Source organism: Elephas maximus, chromosome 12 (genome assembly GCF_024166365.1).
Source record: "Elephas maximus indicus isolate mEleMax1 chromosome 12, mEleMax1 primary haplotype, whole genome shotgun sequence".
NCBI lineage: Eukaryota > Metazoa > Chordata > Mammalia > Proboscidea > Elephantidae > Elephas > Elephas maximus.
The window spans coordinates 26,439,381-26,444,609 of NC_064830.1; the positions used below are offsets into that span (position 1 = coordinate 26,439,381).

Sequence of the window (5,229 nt, forward strand, 5' to 3'; positions counted from 1 at the left end):
TTCAACTGTGGAATGAGGAGTTGGCCTATATCCAGGGGTTAGTTAACCAAAAGGTGTTAAAGGTGGGTTGAAGGTGTTTATGAGCGCCCCGAGATTGTATACAGATTTCTGGGTGTATATGCATTGAGGCCCCCACGTGGCTGTCTGTTGTACTGTAGGGGCTTGCGTGTTACTGTGATGCTGGAAGCTATGCCACCGGTATTCAGATACCAGCAGGGTCACCTATGGCAGACAGGTTTCAGCTGAGCTTCCAGGCCAAGACAGACTAGGAAGAAGGACCTGGCAGTCTACTTCTGAAGAGAATTAGCCAGTGAAAACCTTATGAATAGCAGCGGAACACTGTCAGATATAGTGCTGGAAGATGAACCCTCCCCCAGGTTTGAAAGTACTCAGAAGATGACTAGGGAAGAGCTGCCTCCTCAAAGTAGAGTCAACCTTAATGATGTGGATGGAGTCGAGTTTTTGGGACCTTCATTTGCTGATGTGGCATGACTCAAAATGAGAAGAAACAGCTGCAAACATCCATTAATAATCTGAACTTGGAATGTATGAAGTATGAATTTAGGGAAATTGAAAATCATCAAAAATGAGCGGCCTTTGCGGTTCCAACATGGTGGAGCTGACGGTGGGGGTTCGCGGCTCCAATGGGGCTTTCTACAAGGGATTTATCAAAGATGTCCATGAAGACTCCCTCACAGTTGTTTTTGAAAATAATTGGCAGCCAGAATGCCAGGTTCCCTTTAATGAAGTTAGATTACCTCCACCACCTGATATAAAAAAAGAAATTAGCGAAGGAGATGAAGTAGAGGTTTATTCAAGAGCAAATGAGCAAGAACCATGTGGATGGTGGCTGGCTAAAGTTAGAATGATGAAAGGAGAATTTTATGTCATTGAATATGCTGCTTGTGATGCTCTTACAATGAAATAGTCACATTTGAATGACTTCGACCTGTCAATCAAAATAAAACTGTCAAAAAAAAATACCTTCTTTAAATGTACAGTGGATGTTCCTGAGGATTTGAGAGAGGCGTGTGCTAATGAAAATGCACATAAAGATTTTAAGAAAGCAGTAGGAGCATGCAGAATTTTTTACCATCTGGAAACCACACAGCTAATGATACTGTCTGCCAGTGAAGCAACTGTGAAGAGAGTAAATATTTTAAGTGACATGCATTTGCGAAGTATTCGTACAAAGTTGATGCTTATGTCCAGAAATAAAGAGGCCACGAAGCATTTAGAATGCACAAAATAACTTGCAGCAGCTTTTCATGAGGAATTTGTTGTGAGAGAAGATTTAATGGGCCTGGCAATAGGAACTCATGGTAGTAACATCCAGCAAGCCAGGAAGGTTCCTGGAGTTACAGCTATCAAGCTGGACGAAGATACGGGAACATTTAGAACCTATGGAGAGAGTGCTGATGCCGTCAAGAAGGCGAGAGGTTTCTTGGAATTCGTGGAGGATTTTATTCAAGTTCCTAGGAATCTCGTTGGAAAAGTAATTGGAAAAAACGGCAAAGTTATTCAAGAAATAGTAGACAAATCTGGAGTGGTTCGGGTGAGAATTGAAGGAGACAATGAAAATAAGCTACCTAGAGAAGATGGGATGGTTCCGTTTGTATTTGTTGGCACTAAAGAAAGCATTGGAAACATCCAGGTTCTTCTAGAGTACCATACCGCTTATCTGAAAGAAGTAGAACAGCTAAGAATGGAATGCCTACAGATTGATGAACAGCTACGACAGATTGGTATGGGTTTCAGACCTTCTTCCACCAGAGGGCCTGAAAAAGAAAAAGGATATGCCACTGATGAAAGTACCGTCTCTTCTGCACAAGGTTCTAGGTCTTATAGTGGAAGAGGCAGAGGTTGTTGGGGCCCTAATTACACCTCCGGTTATGGTACAAACTCTGAGCTGTCTAACCCCTCTGAAACAGAATCGGAGCGTAAAGATGAGCTGAGTGATTGGTCTTTGGCCGGAGAAGATGACTGAGAGAGCCGACATCAGCGTGACAGCAGGAGGTGCCCAGGAGGAAGAGGCAGAAGTGTTTCAGGGGGTCGAGGTCGTGGTGGACCACATGGTGGCAAATACTCCATCAGTTCCGTGCTCAAAGATCCAGACAGCAATCCATACAGCTTACTTGATAATACAGAATCAGATCAGACACTGATGCCAGCGAATCTCATCACAGTACTAACCGTCGTAGGCAGTCTTATAGACGAAGGACTGATGAAGATGCTGTTCTGATGGATGGGATGACTGAATCTGATACGGCTTCAGTTAATGAAAATGGGCTAGTCACAGTTGCAGGTTATATTTCTAGAGCTGAGTCTCAGAGCAGACAAAGAAACCTCCCAAGGGAAACTTTGCCTAAAAACAAGAAAGAAATGCTGTAGATTGCATTTATAAAGAAGTTGAAAAAGTTGTCTCCCTTTGGCAGGCAAAAGATGTGATTGAAGAGCATGGTCCTTCAGAAAAGGCAATAAATGGCCCAACTAGTACTTCTGGCGATGAAATTTCTAAGCTACAGCGTACGCCGGGAGAAGAAAGGATCAATACCCTAAAAGAAGAAAATCCTCAAGAAGCAGCAGTCCTGAATGGTGTTTCATAGACTGAAGAAGTTCCTAGTTTACAGTTCTTACATTACATTTTACAACGGTGCTTGTACAAGCTTGCCAAAGATACAATACGGATCACCAGTCTTTCCATCGCACTTTCAGTTCCTCCATTTGGAATTCAGAAAGGGGAGGGATCCTGAAGAAATCATATGTTAAAAGTACTTTGACACCTACTGTGTTATAAAATATATCATCAGATGTGCCTTGAGAATAGTATATGTAACATTAAAAAAAAGTTGCTGGCTAAAAGAAAATCATCAAAAATGAAATGGAACACATAAGCATCCATATCCTAGGCATTAGTGAGCTGAAATGGAATGGTATTGGCCATTTTGAATTGGCCAATCATATGGTCTACTATGCCAGGAATGACAACTTGAAGAGGCATGGCGTTGCATTCATTGTCAAAACGTACATTTCAACATCTATGCTGAAGTACAATGCTGTCAGTAATAGGATAATATCCTACAGGAAGGACCAGCTAATATGACTATTATTCAAATTTATGCACCAGCCACTAAGGCCAAAGATGAAGAAATTGAAGATTTTTACCAGCTTCTATAGTCTGAAATTGATTGAACATGCAATCAGGATGCACTGATAATTACTCGTGATTGGAATGTGAAAGTTGGAAACAAAGTAGAAGGATCGGTAGTTGGAAAATATGGCCTTGGTGATAGAAACGATGCCGGAGATTTCATGATAGAATTTTGCAACACCAACAACTTCTTCACTGCAAATACCTTTTTTTCATCAACATAAATGGCGACTATACACATGGACCTTGCCGGATGGAATACACAGGAATCAAATCAAATACACAGGAATCTTTCCACATCTGTGGAAGCAGATGATGGAAAAGCTCAATATCATCAGTCAGAACAAGGCCAAGGGTCGACTGTGGAACAGACGATCAATTGCTATTATGCAAGTTCAGATTGAAACTGAAGAAAATTCGAACAAGTCGATGAGAGCCAAAGTACGACCTTGAGTATATCCCACCTGTATTTAGAGACCACCTCAAGAATAGATTTGACGTGTTGAACACTAATGACTGAAGAACACACGAGTTGTGGAATGACATCAAAGACATCATACATGAAGAAAGCTGGAGGTCCTTACAAAGATAGGAAAGGAAGACAAGACCAAAATGGATCAGAAGAGACTCAAACTTGCTTTTGAATGTCGAGGAGCTAAAGCAAAAGAAAAAATTGATGGAGTAAAAGAACTGAACAGGAGATTTCAAAGGGTGGCTCGAGAAGACAAAGTAAAGTATTATAATGACATGTATAAAGAGCTGGAGATAGAAAACCAAAAGGGAAGAACACATGTGACTTTTCTCAAGCTGAAAGAACTGAAGAAAAAATTCAAGCCTCGAGTTGCAATAGTGAAGGATTCTATGGGGAAAATATTAAACGACCCAGGAACCAGCAAAAGAAGATGGAAGGAATACACAGAGTTATACCAAAAAGAATTAGTCAATGTTCAACTATTTCAAGAGGCAGCATATGATCAGGAACCAATGGTACTGAAGGAAGAAGTCCAAGCTGCACTGAAAACATTGGCAAAGAACAAGGCTCTGGGAATTGACGGAATACCAATTGAGGTGTTTCAACAAATGGATGCAGTGCTGGAAGTGCTCACTTGTCTATGCCAAGAAATTTGGAAGACAGCTACCTGGCCAACTGACTGGAAGAGATCCATATTTATGCCTATTCCCAAGAAAGGTGATCCAACCAATTGCAGAAATTATCCAACAATATCATTAATATCACATGCAAGCAAAATTTTGCTGAAGATAATTCAAAAGCGGCTGCAGCAGTATACGGACAGGGAACTGCCAGAAATTCAAGCTGGATTCAGAAGAGGAGGTGATATCATTGCTGAAGTCAGAAGGATCCTGGCTGAAAGCAGAGAATACCAGAAGGATGTTTACCTGTGTTTTATGGACTATTCAAAGGCATTCAACTGTGTGGATCATAACAAATTATGGATAACATTGTGAAGAACCAGAATTTCAGAACACTTAATTGTGCTCATGAGGAACCTGTGCATAGATCAAGAGGCAGTCGTTTGGACAGAACAAGGGGATACTGCATGGTTTAAAGTCAGGAAAGGTGTGGGTCAGGGTTGTATCCTTTCACCATACCTATTCAATCTATATGCTAAGCAAATAATCCGAGAAGCTGGACTATATGAAGAAGAACGGGGCATCAAGATTGGAGGAAGACTCATTAACAACCTGTGTTATGCACATGATACAACCTTGCTTGCTGAAAGTGAAGAGGACTTGAAGCACTTACTGATGAAGATCAAAGACCACAGCCTTCAGATTACACCTCAACATAAAGAAAACAAAAATCCTCATAACTGGGCCAATAAGCAACATCATGGTAAATGGAGAAAAGATTGACGTTGTCAAGGATTTCATTTTACTTGGATCCACAATCAACACCCATGGAAGCAGCAGTCAAGAAATCAAAAGACGCGTTGCACTGGGCAAATCTGCTCCAAAGGACATCTTTAAAGTGTTGAAGAGCAAAGATGTCACCCTGAAGACTAAGGTGCGCCTGACTTAAGCCATGGTATTTTCAATTGCATCATGTGCATGCTAAA

At 41.2% G+C, this 5,229-nt stretch overlaps 1 pseudogene; it reads left to right on the forward strand.

Moving 5' to 3' along the window:
- Window positions 1–607: 607 nt before the first annotated feature.
- Window positions 608–2,629, forward strand: LOC126086464 (fragile X mental retardation syndrome-related protein 1-like; annotated as a pseudogene).
- The last annotated feature ends 2,600 nt before the right edge of the window (window positions 2,630–5,229 follow it).